The sequence below is a fragment of the Pseudophryne corroboree genome, chromosome 9 (genome assembly GCF_028390025.1).
Source record: "Pseudophryne corroboree isolate aPseCor3 chromosome 9, aPseCor3.hap2, whole genome shotgun sequence".
NCBI classification, from domain to species: Eukaryota; Metazoa; Chordata; class Amphibia; order Anura; family Myobatrachidae; genus Pseudophryne; species Pseudophryne corroboree.
Window position 1 is genome coordinate 359111158 of NC_086452.1, and position 18260 is coordinate 359129417.

The 18260-nt window shown below is 41.0% G+C and overlaps 1 protein-coding gene across 1 annotated transcript in view; it reads left to right on the forward strand.

Moving 5' to 3' along the window:
• The window catches only part of CACNA1I (calcium voltage-gated channel subunit alpha1 I), a 699757-nt gene that overhangs the window by 371051 nt on the left and 310446 nt on the right, over positions 1–18260 (forward strand). The window lies entirely within an intron of this gene.

Below are 18260 nucleotides of genomic sequence, written 5' to 3' on the forward strand. Positions count from 1 at the left end.
CAGGTGGCTAATCCAAGAATGTGTGTAATCTCTGATTTAAATCCGTGTTGTATGCGCCACAATCAGTGGCGGATTTAGGGGGGGGGCACCAAGGCACGTGCCCCCCGTCATTTTTAGTGCAGACTGACATGCGGACGAGCGTCCGCATGTCAGTCTGCGGTCTCGTTTCCTCCCCTGCTGTTAGGGACATGGAGGGCACAGTGCGCGCCTCTCCTGTGTCCCTCCTGGGTCTCCGGCGGCCGCTGGTCTCATAAAGGAAGTGCCGTTCGTGAGCACTTCCTTTATTACAGTGACCCGCAGCCGCCGGAGACACAGGAGGGACACAGGGAGGCGTGCACTGTGCCCTCCGTGTCCCTCCTAACAGCAGGGGAGCGGGGGGAGCAGCGGCGGCGGCGGCGGAGGAAGGGGGGGGGACGCACTGGGGGGGAATATCTGGCACTGGGGGCATATTTGGCAGGGAGGGGGGGGGGGGAGAATATCTGGCACTGGGGACATATATGGCACTGGGGAGGGAATATCTGGCACTGGGGGCATATTTGGCATGGAGGGGGGGGGGGAATATCTGGCACTGGGGACATATATGGCACTGGGGGGAATATCTGGCACTGGGGACATATATGGCACTGGGGAGGGAATATCTGGCACTGGGGGCATATTTGGCATGGAGGGGGGGGGAGAATATCTGGCACTGGGGACATATATGGCACTGGGGGGAATATCTGGCACTGGGGGCATATATGGCACTGGGGGGGGGAATATCTGGCACTGGGGGCATATGTGGCACTGGGGGCATATGTGGCACTGGGGGGGGAATATCTGGCACTGGGGCATATGTGGCACTGGGGGCATATATAGCACTGGAAGGGGCGATATCTGGCACTGGGGGCATATGTGGCACTGTCGGGGAATATCTGGCACTGGGGGTATATGTGTACCTGGCACATGGGGGGGGGGCTATATTTGGCACTGGGGGCATGTGAGTACCTGGCACCGTGGGGGAATATCTGGCACTGGGGACATATGTGGCACTGGGAGCACAGCCCTAGCAACAAGGACTACCTCCTAGCAACGAGCATGACACCCAGTGCATGAAACCCCTGGCAACGAGCATGACACCCAGTGCATGAAACCCCTGGCAACGAGCATGACACCCAGTGCATGAAACCCCTGGCAACGAGCATGACACCCTGAGCATGAAAACCCCTGGCACCGTGCATGGAACCAAGAGCATGAAACCCCTGGCAACGAGCATGACACCCAGTGCATGAAACCCCTGACAACGAGCAGGTATTTGAAAAGTAATTAGAAGCCTTACTGTAGGACTTAATGTGTAATGGGCATTACGGTGTGTGGAATAATGTATCACGGACATTGCGGTGTGTGTCATAATGTGTCACAGGCATTACGGTGTATGGTATACTATATCGCTGGCATTGTGATATGTGGTATAATGTCTCAGGGTCATTGCAGTGTGTGGCATAATGTATCACGGACATTGCGGTGTGTGTCATAATGTGTCAGGCATTACGGTGTGTGGTATACTATATCACGGGCATTGTGGTATGTGGTATAATGTCTCAGGGTCATTGCAGTGTGGCATAATATATAACGGGCATTGCGGTGTGTGGCATAGGGTATAACGGGCATTGCGGTATGTGTCACAGGCATTACGGTGTATGGTATACTATATCACGGGCATTGTGGTATAATGTCTCAAGGTCATTGCAGTGTGTGGCATAATGTGTCACAGACATTGTATGTGCTATAATGTATCAGGGGCAGTGCAGTGTGTAGCATAATGTATAACGGGCATTGCGATTCCTGTCATAATGTGTCACAGGCATTACGGTGTGTGGCATAATGTGTCTGGGGCATTACAGTGTGTGCATATTGTGTCATGTGCATTATTGTGTGTGGAATAATGTCTAAGGGCCATTGCAGTATGTGGAATAATGTATACTGGGCATTACTATAAGGAGGAAAAATGACAAATAATGTAAGGGGCATGAATCAGGATTATTTTTCTTTCCTGTGGTGGCCAACGTCTGGGCGTGCAGGTTGCAAAACTGGGGTATAAGGTAGTCTTTTCCTGCAATACCACGCCCATTCCAATGAAGCCACGCCCATTCCAATGAAGCCACGCCCCTTATGGTGCCCCCCCTGTAATTTTTTTCTGGATCCGCCCCTGGCCACAATGTTCGCTGACACTTTAAAGAGTCTTTAGGTTCTGTTTAAACTATAACTAATCCCCTTAGTAGTGGGAGCTGTAACGTAGAGAGCTGCAGGATGTACAAGTCAGCTGCAGATTGTTCGGTAGGATCAAGAGAGATTTCCACAAAGCGATCATTTGTTTCCGTTGTAGTGTTGATGTGAAGTAAGGAAAGTGTATAACATTATATGTATTTTGTAGCTGATTGTATGAGTCACCGTTTGTTGGTACGGAAATTATGACAAACATTGGAGCTATAATTTCTTTTGTTCGCTGCTACATTATTGTCTCAGTATGATATTATTTATGCTGCAAATAGTACAAGGTTTTGTGTTTGAAAATAAGTACAATGAATTTCACCCTGGTTCATAATTTCATTCTCATGGCAGCATGCAGGAATGGTTAAGTTGTCATAAAACGCTTATATCTGTATCTGATCTGAGAGTAAAAACTGTTTAAGTGAATTCACTGTCACACCTGGAATGGACCTTGAGGTTCAGCCTAAGACCTGACAGCCAGTTGTACAACTTTTGCTGGTCATTATTTCTTTGCTCCTTTCTCTTTAATGGAAATATCATGTTTTGACAATTTTTCTGAATGAGATTATTACTGAGTCATTCAAATAGATTCATTCAACTAGACTTGATTAACAGAATCCTGAAAACATTTCATTTTGGAGATACTGTAGAATAGAGTTGAGACTTAAATTGACAATAATTCCTAGTCCACATGATTATTTGAAAAATAAAAGTCATGGATTTGCCACATAGCTTTGGCCAAATGTAGCCTCAAACTTGTTGTGTGCCACAAAAAAAGACACACCTCTATTATTTGTATAACCTATTCTAATGTATTTGCTACAATATTAGCATAAATGTGATGCTGTGTGTCAGGACCATTTCTCTGCAGAAATGTATGCTTAAAGATGACCTCCCGTCATGGACCTCCCCATCACCTGATATGAACTGTACATGCATGAAAGTGTGTGTGCACATGCTATAGAATCGTTATGAACAGGAATGAGTTGTGCATCAGTTAGCTGAGAGGGTACATCATTTGAAGCATACAGTTTCAGTCTGTGTCACTGTTAAATACTTTTGCAGGTGTCATTATGGTAAACACTTAAAAAAAAAAGTATGGTGGGTTTTGAGAAGTACTTATGAGAAGTACTTTTCCATCAAATGGCTACATTACTGCTATCATCTAGAATGTTATATTTAAAACAGGTTGTCTGATTGCAGTCCCTATTTTATGGTCATAATAAATAGACTATAAGGAATACCGTTTGTTTAACTTTTTCATCACATCCATCAGCCACCTCCTCTGCCCTGCATGACTTTATCTTATCTTGTACTTTTTGAGTGTTTCACAATTGCCCAGAATTGTGGGGCCCTACAAATCAAAAATAATAATAATAATAATTACAATTATGTTCAATGATTCCCTGACCTGACCGGACCTGCCAATCCTCCAGTTGGATCCGCCGATCGTCAGCCAGCAATGATCGGTGATCTGTTGGGGAAATTAAGGGAATTTTTTCTTTTGGGATTGAGGAATCAAGATTTGAAAACATGTTTAAATATTAAAAATGTTTAATATTCCCGATTTGTCGACCCAGGCGTCAGTGTCTAGGGACATTGCTGGAATCCATCTGTAATGTATGGGGGCCATAAGCTGTTGAGACCATTAGTTGAGACCTGTGCCAGTTCTTGTGAAAGACTAAAGCCATTTGGAGGCCATAAGAAGTGTCTGCATTCAGCACCATGGACAGCGGCTGCTGATGAACTGAACAGTTTACGGATTACTGTTTGTTGTTTTCATCTGTTTACATGCAGTATATATTTAGATCTCAGTATTTTCTATTCACTTTCTACACTTTGGTTACAGAAACAAATTAACAAATATAATTATATATGTCTATGGTGCATTGTGTAGAGGCAGCAACTTAAGCAATATTGCTGGCAACAGCAGCATGTACTGTACATAGGATTTTGATTTGAAGAGAGGCAAAAAAAAAAAAAATACAATGAACATGTTTATAGATGTTTTCTTGTGAAGTTTTACAGTGTTTAATGAGTTTAGAAAATAAAACAGGACTATGAATAGTATTTAAAGTGGACTCTGAATTTTTATATAACGTAAAGGGTAACACAAATTATCACAATTGTATTAGTATCAAGTAGCTTGGGATACATATTCTATACATTTATTCCACTGGTCATCTTCACTTTAGTTTTGAACTTCATAGACATTATGGGGTTGATCCAAATGCAATAGAGGCACACATGAAGAGTGAATCACATCACGAAATATGTTCTGCTGTGTATTGTCTGCAAATGCATCACATTTACACCATATGCTAAAAAGTAATGTAAATACAGCATGCACATACACAAAGCAGCACATACAGACAGAAAGCAGCAATGGTAGGATACAGTACATAGCACAATACTATTTAGGCCTCAGCCGAATCGTTATGCAAAATACCTTCATATCCTGAATAAGCCTTATCACTAAGAAAACATCACTGATTTGTACCGATGAACTAATATTAACTCTTCAACATGAACACTGGGGATTTATGGTATTCTATTTTATTATTCTACTGAACCACTTTACAACTGGTTACTTAAAAAAAAATCATCTATTACTTTCAACCTCATTAACCACTAATATGAAAACCTTTCTTTTACCTAAATATTATAGTAGCAGAATTCGTGCAATGAAAATGATCAGAATTATTAATCACTGACCTGGAGCGGTTCAATCATTTGCGACCACACCAGTTTGTGTGTTATCTGATCTGGTCACAAACAGTGCCACAGGTCAGAAACACAGTGTGGCTGGCTGCTGAAAGATATTCTTCTAGCAGCCGCTGATCACAGAGGGACCTCCCGGCCCTACTGCTTCACTGCACCCTAGTCCAGTGTCTGCCGCGCTGACAATCACTGTGGATCGGTCAGCACAGCGGGCTGCAGAGAGGAGCAGCCACTAGGGGAATGTAAAACCCCACCTCCCCACCCCCCTCAGCTCAGATGAGCAGCTACTGGGGAAATCAGAGTTTTAAAGCATAGGTCTGCAAACTCGGTCCTCAGGACCCCACACAGTGCATGTTTTGCAGGTCTCCTCACAGACTCACAAGTGAAATAATTAACTCCACCTGCGGACCTTTCTAAAATGTGTCCGTGAGTAATTAATACACCTGTGCACCTACTGGGTTCCCTGCAAAACATGCACTGTGTGGGGTAATGAGGACCGAGTTTACAGACCTATGTTTTAAAGAGATGTTCTTGACTTAATTCAATCATAGAAAAATAACAATTTCTGAGCAGTTTTTGAAAAACAAAATTTGACAGTTAAGTGGTTAAACTAACAGAATTTTTTTTTTTATGTGTATGCCATGATTGCTGTTGTTACACAAGGACCTTCATCAAACTGATGAAAATAAAATTCAGAACTTCATTAGCACTAAACCACACTTATTGTCGTCAAAGAAAATAAAAATATGTGATAACTCTGGAAAATATAATTTATTAGAATATTTCATTAAAACCACCCCTAAAATAGAATCAAGATAGAGATCCAGGTAATGTGTGATGTGGTCAGTTGCTGTTCATATAGTCTTGCTACAGCCCGGTGACAAATGCTCATTGACGATGCTTTTTGATATTCTGTGTCAATTTAACCACATCTGCAGATACAAGTGGAATATAATGTTTTTTCAATAGACGTCTTTATTATTATTATTATTATTTTCATCATTCAACACTAGAGAAACTGCTCACAAATGTTCAATTTTCTAATGATTGAATTAGGTTAAGAAGATTTATTTAAAACATGTCCAATACAATTTTATTAAAAACAAAAAATATATATGAATATATATATATATATATATATATATTAATTATACCCATCGATAGCCACAATATATCAGATGATCATACCATCGCGACTCTATACTTTTCTGGAAGCTGCTCTCTGCAGCGTCGGGTGGCCACAAGGAAGGTGAGGGGCTGCTTTTTAACATTTCCTCTTCAGCTGTGGAGTGGGTGGCAGTGTGTGTGTGGGGGGCGGTGTCTCTGTGAGCACAGCTACTGAAATATTCCCTCCCAGCAGCCGACTGGGTACACACGAAATGCGACCATATCAGATAAAGCCTAGCCTGGTGCCATGCCAGACAAATGGTTAAGTGACTTGGTGAGTAGCCATGGTTTTTAAGTTTCAATTTGACATTCTTACAGCAAGCCATAGTAGCACACTTTTTCAATATTGGTATGTTTCTTTAATTCTATTTTGCAAATTAAATTTTGGTAGCGTAAAATGTAATATAATTAATGCAATCAGATACATACTGTACAAGTACCAGCACCATCAATTTTCTTGACCAACATGGACTCATACTTACAGTGTTAGCAAAGAGAAAGACTCCTGCTACTCCTTGTTGCTGCTCGTCCCCCTCTAAGGCCTTTTTTGGCACCCGCTGCTTTTTGGGCCCTCCTATGACCTTTCTTCTGACAGGAAGGAAGGAAATGTGTGTGCCCTTTTAATGGACCAACTGTGGACACATCTCCACCACTTGGGCCTGTTGCAGTTGTTGACCTGTGAAACACACAATTTTTTTTAGCTTTGCTGCTTTATAAAAGCAGAATGAAGGATCTAAAAGGAGCTTTTAGATCTCAGTGATCAATCTTTTATGTTTTTATGTTAATCTTTTCACATTATCAATTCTATGCTTCTATATTTAAAATAACTCACATTAGTCCTGGAGGCCACTTTACGTAGACCATTATTCACAATGTTTTATCCTAATAATGATATTATAGTTGGTGTGTGTGTGTGTGTGTGTGTGTGTGTGTGTGTGTGTGTGTGTGTGTGTGTGGGGTGGAGGAGTTGGTTGTGAGCTTATAGATTTTGGTCTGAATGTTGAACAGAGGAACAACGGAACATTCATCACCAGAATGTCATAGTACAACCTATTTTCCATATTTCGGTGGAGTAGTGTCGGGAGTTGTGCCAGGAATGCATTTGATCTCCTGGTGGATAAGCCTAGCAGTTCTATATGACAGTCTGTTTTGACAACTGTTGTGGTTTGGAACAGACATCCACAGCTCTCTACCAATAGTTTCAGAAGGAGCTCCTCATGGTGAAACGCGCTACAATCATGCTTGCGTCTGAATGAAGCTTGTGAATAATAGCAATGCTGACTGGCTATCTCAGGATATGGGAGCTATCCTTGTAAACAGTCGCACAAGGATCTCTAAAATCACCCTAAGTAAGCATTCCTTAATTTAGTATTAAATATAAATTATTTTTGTGCACATGCACTAAGAAAAGTTTCCTGCTCCATATTAGTGCCAAATGCTGCTCAACAAATGCATAAATATGGCCCAACACTGTTTATAATCCACAAAAGACAAATCATGTAAAATACTTGATAATTTTCTAAAGCCATAAAAACCACACCAAATAACAATTTATTTTTAAAATGAAATAAATCTGCCCCAGCCAGAGGGATCCGATACCATCCTCAGCCAGGTCCCCTCAAAGTGGATCCAGACCAACTTCAGCTACAAAGAAGTGGAGATGCTGGTGCGGCCAGTGGTGTAAATGCTGCATGAGATGAAATAAAGAAAGAATATGGGAGGAGACCAAATCAACACTGTGTCCCTCATCCAAAGCAGCATCACTGTATGTACATGTATCTTATCTTTATCTTACCCAATAAATATTGTTATGTATTACACATATACACTTGTTGTATCTGCTTCTTTAGCTGATGTCATAATAGTTTGTTTGTTTTTAGGCACAAAAACAATACTAAACATAAGCACACAGTACTTGATTGTATTTGTTTCTCAAAATAAGGTATATTATATCTCATACAATAATCACTGCATTTGAAATAAGGTACAAACAAATCCGTCTGTCCATCATTTGAGACTGAGACAGCATACCGATACCTGTATATGTAATCTCTTTAAACAAAATACAAATATCTCAGAATATATATATATGTATGGAAAATGGAATGACACAGCGCCACTTGTGGGGTGGGTTCTCAGTATAGTATATAAAAAAACAGAATTGCTGATAAAAACACACGTAACCTCTCTGGAAGGTGTCTGCCAACCCTTAAGAACGCAGTACTGGTACAGTACTGCTGGGAAATGTATAGAAATGGGGGGAATAAGGGTACCGGCGACTAGTGTTGTTTAAAATGCAATAGTTAAAAATACTTAAAAATAGATTTTAAAAGCCAGTTGTGACGAAACGCGTTGGGCTCCCTGTGGTGACTCCCTTGCCTATTTTTAAAGAGTTAAGTCAGAACTTCCTTACCTTTTTACAAAGACCTTTTATGTTTATGTTTTTATGCTTTTATTAATATTCTGGAGTACGTTTTATGTTGTAACACGCTTTTATGTGATATTAAAGCTCGCTTGTATTATTACATATCTTTTGGCTTTTAAAATCTATTTTTAAGTATTTTTAACTATTGCATTTTAAACAACACTAGTCGCCGGTACCCTTATTCCTCCCATTTCTATATATATATGTATGTTAGAAATTCAGAATATATGTATAAAATATTTCTATTCATCTTTACAGGCCATGGTATTCTTAAGAGTTCTGAAAGACCAGCTTGAGGAGTGCCAGAGGAACAATGGTGGTTCCTGCGTCTCTGTGGAGCTGTCACTTCTGCAGCAGAACATATTGACCGGTATTGATGACAAGTTTATAAATAATACAGGTCATCAATGTTCGTAAGACAAGATATCATACTTGCCAAGCTTCTCGCCAAATATACTGTATTAACAGTTATATTTCATCATTTTTTTCCTCTAAGATATGGAGGAAGCACCCTGCCATGGAAGACCAGCATGCGGACATGGAAGTACTATCGGAGAAAACCGCGGCGTAGGACACTAAGCTGCCAGTGATGCAAATCTGCTCCTCACTTACTGTTCCCGCACCTTCACCATTTGTCAGGTCCTCAAGGAGACTAAAGACTGACAGGTGCAAAATCTTAGGTCCATGCTGACCTCAAGGAGAGAGTTTGGCATTACCCTGGCAGCTATCCACAATCGACAGGTCTATATGCTATAGGTCTCCCCATGGATACTGAACCTGAGGGAGTAGAGACCTCTCCTCCTGCAGCCCCCAGTGCTCAGAACACAGATATGGTGTAACCATATAACATCAGCCTTGGGAGAAAAAGATTTTAAATAATGAAATCATTTGATGACTTGTATATTTGTCCCAATAAGACAATCTTTGTTTTAAAATATTGTAAAAAAAGTTTTTAAAAAATCTTTAAAGGTACACCAATAAACAAATCTGTGTTTACAAACATTAATCTGGGTTTATGGCTTTAAATGTAATAACCATTAACCACAGAGTTGCAAGGAGTATATGTAGTTTAAATTACATATGAACGTCACACAAAAAAATAGATGCTACATGTACTGTACAAATGAGTGTGTATAATATGACCACATGATTTTATATTTAAAATGTTACCAAATGTGACCAATTTAGTTTAAAAACCTAATAATTTGCAGCATTTTATCTAGTATTTGCAGACAAATAACTCATATGTTTACAATGAGGAGGTTAAGTTGCAAAGTGTTACCCAAAAGAAAACACTATGCATGATATTGGCAGAACCTATGTTGCTAGGTATGAGTGGTGTGTGATGGAGGTCAGTCCACACGCTGAATAACTTAACCAGTGATGGTTTTTATATGCACCATATCGCAGGTACATGCAGCATGAGGCAGATACAGCCAGGAGTGGGTAATCAGGGTATTGCACAGGGATAATAGATACAGTGATAGTAGGGGGTCTTGTGGTTCCACTAGCAGTGGTGACACAGTGGTAAGCTGTGGCACTGCTGCATGTATATATAGCTCAGTGACTCAGAGACAGTGTGGGTATATCCTTGCAGTATGGAGGACGGAGGAAGAAGGGCACGTGGTAAGCCTTGCATGTGCAAAAGGCACATTTGCTCAGATGTCGAGCATGTGCAGTGGGTGGGAATGGACCAAGGAGACAGCGAGAGGGCTCTCATTCAACACATGAATATAATTGTCTACAAGATACTTAAACATAAATTATTGTTGAAATATATAATCTATAAAAGGTTCAGCATCTTGTGCTTCTCCTTGATCAAATGGTAAGAGGTGGCAGACAATATACAATACTGTATAAGCAGGAAAAAATAGGTACACGGGTCAGGTATGGTAATACACACACAGTCCTGTGTTAGCACAGCAAGTGGATGATTGATATCAAGACAAATCAATTTCATTTATATAATGATACATTTTTTTCTACATTTCAGTGTATATTGCCATTCCTAATCCATGTACCTATTTTTTCCTATTTTTCTATATATTTATATTTGATCGGTTAAACTATTTTTTTTGCGAGAGAAACTGCTCCAAAATGACAACACTGATTTAGATGCTTGAGGCGTCATTAGAGAGGGTGTGTGGATGTGCAATAAGGTCACAGAATTTTGACAAGTGGTCAGTGGTTCAGGAATAGCGCGCAAAAGTCCTTTTTTCCCCCCCATATAAAAAGCATGCCTTGACGATTTTTTCTGCCCTAAATTCAGTTGATATAATTATTTCTTAATACTGTATTCCAAAAGTTTACTGTATCCCAAAAGTTTACACTTTCGGTATACAGTAAACTTTTGTGATACAATAAACTTTAGGGCTACAGCAAACTTTCGGTATACAATAAACTGTACATATACAGTAAACTTTCTGTATACAGTAAACTTTCGGGATGCAGTAATTGCTCACATATAATTATTTCTTAATACTGTATTCCGAAAGTTTACTGTGTCCCAAAAGTTTACACTTTCAGTATACAGTTAACTTTTGTGATACAGTAAACTTTAGGGCTACAGTAAACTTTCGGTATACAGTAAACATTACAGATAAAGTAAACTTTCAGTATACAGTAAACTTTCGGGATGCAATAATTGCTCACGTTATTTTTTTTCATTAATATTTTAAAATAGGAATACTAAAAGACTATTTTTTTACAGTATAACTATGCTACGAGGACGTGCGAACATAACGGGCTTCAAAGGCAAGCGCAATGCCCTTTCTAATTTTTTTCTGCTCTTAATTCAGTTGATACAGTATCATTAGTTATTTGTAAATACTGTATCCTTAAAGTGTACTGTATACTGAAACTCTACACTTACAGTAAACTTTCGGGATACAGTAAACTGTCATTATACAGTAAATATTAGGGATCCTGTAAAAGTTTGTTTCACATATTGTTTTCGAGAATGCTGTTTCCTACTAACAACAGAGTCTATTCTAAAGCAAATGCCACAGATGGTGCATCAAAATAAAAAAAGTAGTAAATATTTCTCATAAATTCAAAGCTTTTGTCCCAAATATCCTCTCTCTTATGCTGAACATTTATAAATTACAAATCGTTGGAAGTGCCAAAGCAAATTTTAACACACAAAAATAAAAAGTTTGCGCATCTCCAAATGATCAAAAAAAAATTTTTTTGGCTAGATTTCAAGCAGTGGGTTTAACCAGTGGCATCACAATGGGGGTGCAGCCCGCACACCCAGATGTCACCTGCCGAGGGGGGACACCAAGTGGCGGCTTCTTTTCGGTGACAGGAGCCGGGTGCTGCACTGTGACATTATGTGCAGCACACAGCTCCTGTCACTGTGCAGGAGCAAGCACCTCACACACTCTGGTTCCCGGGTGCATCCCGCAACCCCTGGGTAACCTGTAGTGAGAAAACGGAGGCTTGTGCCACGAGGCCATGCCCCCTACCTGTGAGGCCACGCCTCCTTTTTTGCACTGCATTACCGCCTCGCTCCCCTCCGCCTCGGGTGTCACCTGTGACAGTGACGCCTCTGGGGTTGACTAGTATTGTGAAACCTACTACAGATGGGTGCAGTGCCGAACTGAGGCATAAAGAGCCCACTGGGTGAATGCAGAGGTAGGGGCCTATGCTTAGAGGCTTTCCTAGCCATTACGGAGTGCATGGTCTGGGCCCTTTGATAAATATATATAGTAAACACTGCTAGTGCATGCATGATAATGTACCAGATTAATAACAGCAATGCACTGCAGAGAATACACCATAGTCCTGTGCAGTATAATGTATCATGTGTATAATGTATAATTCAAGTGCTCAGTCTGGATCTTGATCCCTAGAGAAGGTGGTGAGCCCCCGGGCTGTGGGGCCCCCTCTGCCCCTGTTGGCCAGTGTACCGGATATGTACTTTGTTTGATACATTGGAAAGTATCATATGCACACCCTGGTTTGTGATACCTGGAGCACTTTGACACAACTTGATTTTCTGTGTTACTGTGGGACTGGACCCCCCTGAATGCTAGAACTGCTAGGGTATTGCCACATTGTACCCAGTGAGAGCTGTTAGAGGAATACAGATAATAATGTTGTTGTAGTTGTTGGCGTATTTGTCATAAAAATCTAACAAAAACAGTTATGTATGTGAGAATAAACAAAACAAACTGAAGCAGATCTTTATGAAAAGAGCTAAAATATTGATGTACTGTATTTTAAGAAACACATCACACGATGACAGTAATGACACATAATATATTTAGAAGACACATGTGAAAGTTAGTATTTCACAAGAGACACTAGACTTGAGTTCCTAAAACAAAACAAATAAGAGTACAAAAATACAGTAGCAAAGAAAGATAACATGAGAATGATATTGGCTATGTATCAATGCTTTTGCGGACACTCACTTTGCTAGCGAGGCACATGCATGCGCTGATTAAATAACCCATTATCATATTTGTCATTGCTGAAAGTGGCACAAACAAGTGATGCTCCAATCAGCTGAGAGTGCCGTGCATTATGAAGGCGCTGTGTCAGTGATCGATACAGTTATGTTGCCGGCCTTCATCATCATTATGGTTTATCTATACCTGCCTTTCCGTAAGTTGGTGCAAATTCTACAATTACTTTCATGCATGTATCATCTTACCTTACTGTGCTCCACCTCCAGGAGATTGCACATTCCCATTCCACCTCTCTGGTTGTAATATTTTATATGCGTGCAGGTCTGTAATCACACATTTGCATGTGATTCTGGGCATATGCAGTGCCAAGTCTCCAAAAATGCAGCATCACTCTATAGCAACCTCTAGTGGTTACCAACACATGATTCTGCTAGTAGCACACAGACACTGTTGCACAGGTAGTGTCCCATACATACTATGTAAGCACTGCAGTAGTGCCTCATCACATTGTCTGTGCTACCAGTTATATACCTCACAACGATTATGCCAGTTGCAGTGCCCATGTCCATTGATTTTAAATACCAGTATTGCCTCATACATTATGCTAGCAGCAGTTATCTACACATTCATTGTGTGAACGTTACTGCACCCAAATAATGAAATACTTCCTGTATGGCAACTAGGGTTTTTGCCACCTCCACAGCACAGAGGCTGCAGTCAGACTGCATGTTCTGCAATGCTACATAGGTGCTAACAGCATGTATAAAACACCATTTCTCTAGTCTACCTTTGAAGTCTTCCATTGACCTGGCTTACAGGAAAGATCAGTTAGCAAACCTACATGAACCATATACAGTAACCAATAGGAGCATCAAAGGCTACCATATACAGTAACCAATAGGAGCATCAAAGGCTACCATATACAGTAACCAATAGGAGCATCAAAGGCTACCATATACAGTAACCAATAGGAGCATCAAAGGCTACCATATACAGTAACCAATAGCAGCGTCAAAGGCTACCATATACAGTAACCAATAGGAGCATCAAAGGCTACCATATACAGTAACCAATAGGAGCATCAAAGGCTACCATATACAGTAACCAATAGGAGCATCAAAGGCTACCATATACAGTAACCAATAGGAGCATCAAAGGCTAGCTTTTTAACGGCAATACGTATAATTGGACTACAGTGATCTCTCTATTTTTGGGCTCTAAATACTCAACCAAACACAGAATGTTTACTGAGTGGCGCTTGTCCTGTTCTTTTTTTTTTTTTCCCCCACAATACATTTATTAAACTCCCATACTGTACATTACAGAATATAATCCATATTTTATTTTATATAAACCTACATTTCTAGGTATTTACAAATGTATCCCCATACATCTAGCCTCAATATGTCCCACAGCGTGAGCTGCCTGGTGCAAGTGAGCCGCGAGGTCCAGTGCAAACTCTGCTACTGTTGGGTGTCTTTCTTTGCCTAATATGAACCCTAGTCGCAACACAATATTAATAGGATGCACAAGGGGAATGTCCTGATTCATTTGATATGCGACACTTGTACTGTATATTGGGATTCAGTGTGAATAACCCCCGAATGGGATGCTGGCAGTCACAATACCAACGCCGGAGTCCCGACCAGTGAAATCCCGACAAGGTCGAGGCAAGTATGATCCCCCCTCTCCCCTAACTCTAATCCACCCTTTCTTTAGCCTAACCATAGTCTCCTTCCATAGGCCTAACCCTAACCCCCCCCCCCCCCCCCCGGTGGTGCCTAAACCTAACACTCCCTTCCCTGCAGCCTAACCCTAGCCCCCCCCCCCCCTTAGTGCCTAAACCTCACCCCCCCCCCCCCCACCCCCCGGTGGTGCCTAACCCTAACCCCTGTCTCCCTGCAGCCTAAACCTATCACTCCCCCCCCCCCTCCCAAGTGCCAGCTAAACCCATCTGGCCCTAACCTGCCTGTTATACTTATGGTCGGGGTGCTGGCTGTCAGGGTGCTGGCTATAAGGATTTCAACATCAGTCTCCTGACCCTGCTGAAATTCTACCATTACTATTTTGACGAGTGTCGGGATTCTGGTATCTGTATTTTGCCTGTGTGGTGATCCTGACAGCCGGCATCTTAACTACATCCCGTATATTATGTGTGACTGAGACTGTGTACAATGGAACTTGTATTGGAATAAAGCTGCAGCTGCTACATTGTAGCATTTTATATACAGATTCAGAGACTCAGTTGCACACAGTTATACAAGTGTCATGTATCAAATTAATCAGCACAGTCTCCTCGTGTGTCCTAGCTACATCACATTTCTGGTAAAAAAGACTCTGATGCTAGCAGAGTCTCATGGGACCTGGTGCACCGAGAGGGGCTGTTCGACCCAACTGCAGCAATCAGTGGCAAATGCAGGATTTCTAGAGGGGGGTTTCTAAATACAGTCCACAATCTCCCACTCTGTGGAACATTGGAGCAAGTGCATGAGTCTGGGGAAGCAGTATAGGAACCTAGTAATGACCCTGGACCTATAACATTGGTCTTTTTATACACTGGGCAATGTATGGAATACACAGTATTAATATTTAACACTATAGATGGTCTAGGGCATAGGTTCTTAAACTCTGTCCCCAGGACCCCACACAGTTCATTTTCCAGGACACCTGTGGATTTTTTAAATGTGACAGTTGGTGAGACACAGTGCACCTGCCTGGTAACCTGGGAAACATGAACTGTGTGGGGTCCTGAGGACCAAGTTTGAGAAACCATGGTCTAGGGTACAGGCTGTATAAAACATTTAAATGATATAATAAGATAAGTGGTCGGGAAAAGGTTAAACATACCGTAATAAATATATACACAAATAGAACCAGTACTGCATTTCCTAAGCACACATTCTCCCACCTCATGGTAAGGCTCCTGTCTCTTCTTCCTGGTAGCTACTCTCTGGTCCAGTGTACAGCATGAAAACTCAGATCCACACACACAACAAACTTGGTAGAAGAAGCTGCTACCACTGGACATGTATAGCAGCTCTGCTAGGTCCCTTAAAGTGCATGATGTGGTGGCTGCTCTAGTAATCATATTATATACCATTGCTATTGTTGTCATAATTTGAGCCACATTCCAAGAGGAGGGGGGTTTCTGAGCAACTGGAAACCCCACCTGCATTTGGCTATGGCAGCAATGATGTATGAGGACACATCTGTATGTTGCTTTCTCACAATTATCTCCATGGCGTATACATCACAGGTCAATTGCTTTCTAGGCTGCATTATTTTCCCATTTAGAACTCAAATCCTAATAAAGGATTTGTCATAATGAGGTTTTGTTTATGTAACTTTGGCACCTCTCAGTGTCACTTTGGTGACCTGCTCTTAGTGGCATTGTATTGTACAGTGAGAAATGTTTTGCTTGTGTTCTATGCAAAACAAATTCTAATTTTTTACCTGGTTTAACTATAGTTTTGAGTTATAGCTTTTTTCCCCATGTAAAATGTAATCTTTTATATCTGTAATTATGCATTTGGAATGATATACAAACAAAAGGGCTAAGATGTACAGTAACTCAATTTTTATGTAAGTCCTGACAGCCTGGAGATGAACGGTTCTTTATAGTCTATACTAGTGGTTCTCAAACTGTGTGCCGTGGCACCCTGGGTTGCCACGAGGCTCTTGCAGGGGTGCCTTGGATTGGTGGTCCAGGACCAATTTAAATTATTTATGGTCAATGTAATAGGCAAAACCAGTGCTGGTGGCTGTCAATCATAAAATAAGTGGTCAAACAGAAGCAAATCTTGTCCCTCACCCCATAACCGACCTAAGGATGACATGTAAACACAATTAATTTAATTTAATAGAAACTTCTGTCCTAGGGGTGCTCTGAAAAAAATTCAGATACTCTAGGGTGCCGTGATTTTTTTTTAAAAGTTTGAGAACCAATGGTCTATACATACATACATACATACATACATACTGTATAAAGAACTCTTTGTATTACCATATATAAGGGCCTATTTATCAAAATATAGTTGTGGGTGATATCTGCAAATTTCAAGCAGCCCTGGATATATCTGGGGAAGGGGGGGACACTGCATATTTCTATGGGGGCTGCTATTTGTGAATCTCACAGAGCGCATCCCAGAAAATGCCATATTTAGATTGCATTAGCCATTGTAGTCTATAGGCTACACACCACAACAGTTACTGGGAGAGGGATCTGTAGGTTCCCGCACCAGAAATGGGCACTCATATGTGTGTTCTGATGATCGGGCATACACAGTAGCACAGCTTCTAAAGCAGCACCTTTCTTTTATACATAGCAGGTACGGGCTCCTATCGGTAATACTGTATATAATTTTTGATTGCGGTAAGAAATTGTAAGTATGGGGTCTAATACCTGATAATAAATAAATATGCCCCATAAAGCACTAGTGCTCCATGTTTGGAACAGGGTACAGAATAGAGGCAAGAAAATATTTTGGTGAACACCCCTGCTCTGCTCCAATTCCTATGCTGGGCACACTTCGATTGAATGGCAGCTCAGAGTGGTAGAATGTATGTGAAGAAAGCAGTGAGAAAGCACCAGTAATTCTTCCATATTTACCTTAATACATAGACCCCACAGCATGACAGCATTGGTTTAAAAATGTTAAAATTATAGAAAAACTCTATAGTTAATTAAAGCATGTAGTCATGTAAATGGAAGTCCTAACTCTGCAGAGTGAGGGCATCTTCTTATTAAGGTCAGTGCCTGTGCATAGGTGCTATTTGCATACTGCCTGTTGGGAAAGAATACAAAATTGTTTGCATAGAAAATAATAAACATGTCCCGTCTTGGGAGCATTTACTGACTTAATCTAATCTCTGACTATGACATTGGTGGTTGAATCAACACAATTTTTCAGCCTTACACAGGACAGGTATTTTAAACAGGCTGTCTGTTGTTTCCTTCTGTCTCGCTAATTTTCCAGCTCTGATAACAGAATGCCTGCCCATTCCCAGCTGGACACAACAGCAGCCCAGTCAGTGTCTGTCTGTAGGAGACTGAGTAGAACAACTAATCTGACTGGTACTTATTCAAGCAGTGTCTGAAAGTTTGTCACTGAGCTCACATAGGTGTTATAGTATCCTCTTTCAGTACTGTTCTGTGATCATAAATGACAGTTAAATTGGACATTGACAACCAATTGTTTATTTCATGTCAGCCCTACATGGTTAATAATCAGTGAGCCGCCCTACTGTGTGTAGGTAGCAGACCATAGTGGTGTAGTAATAGACAT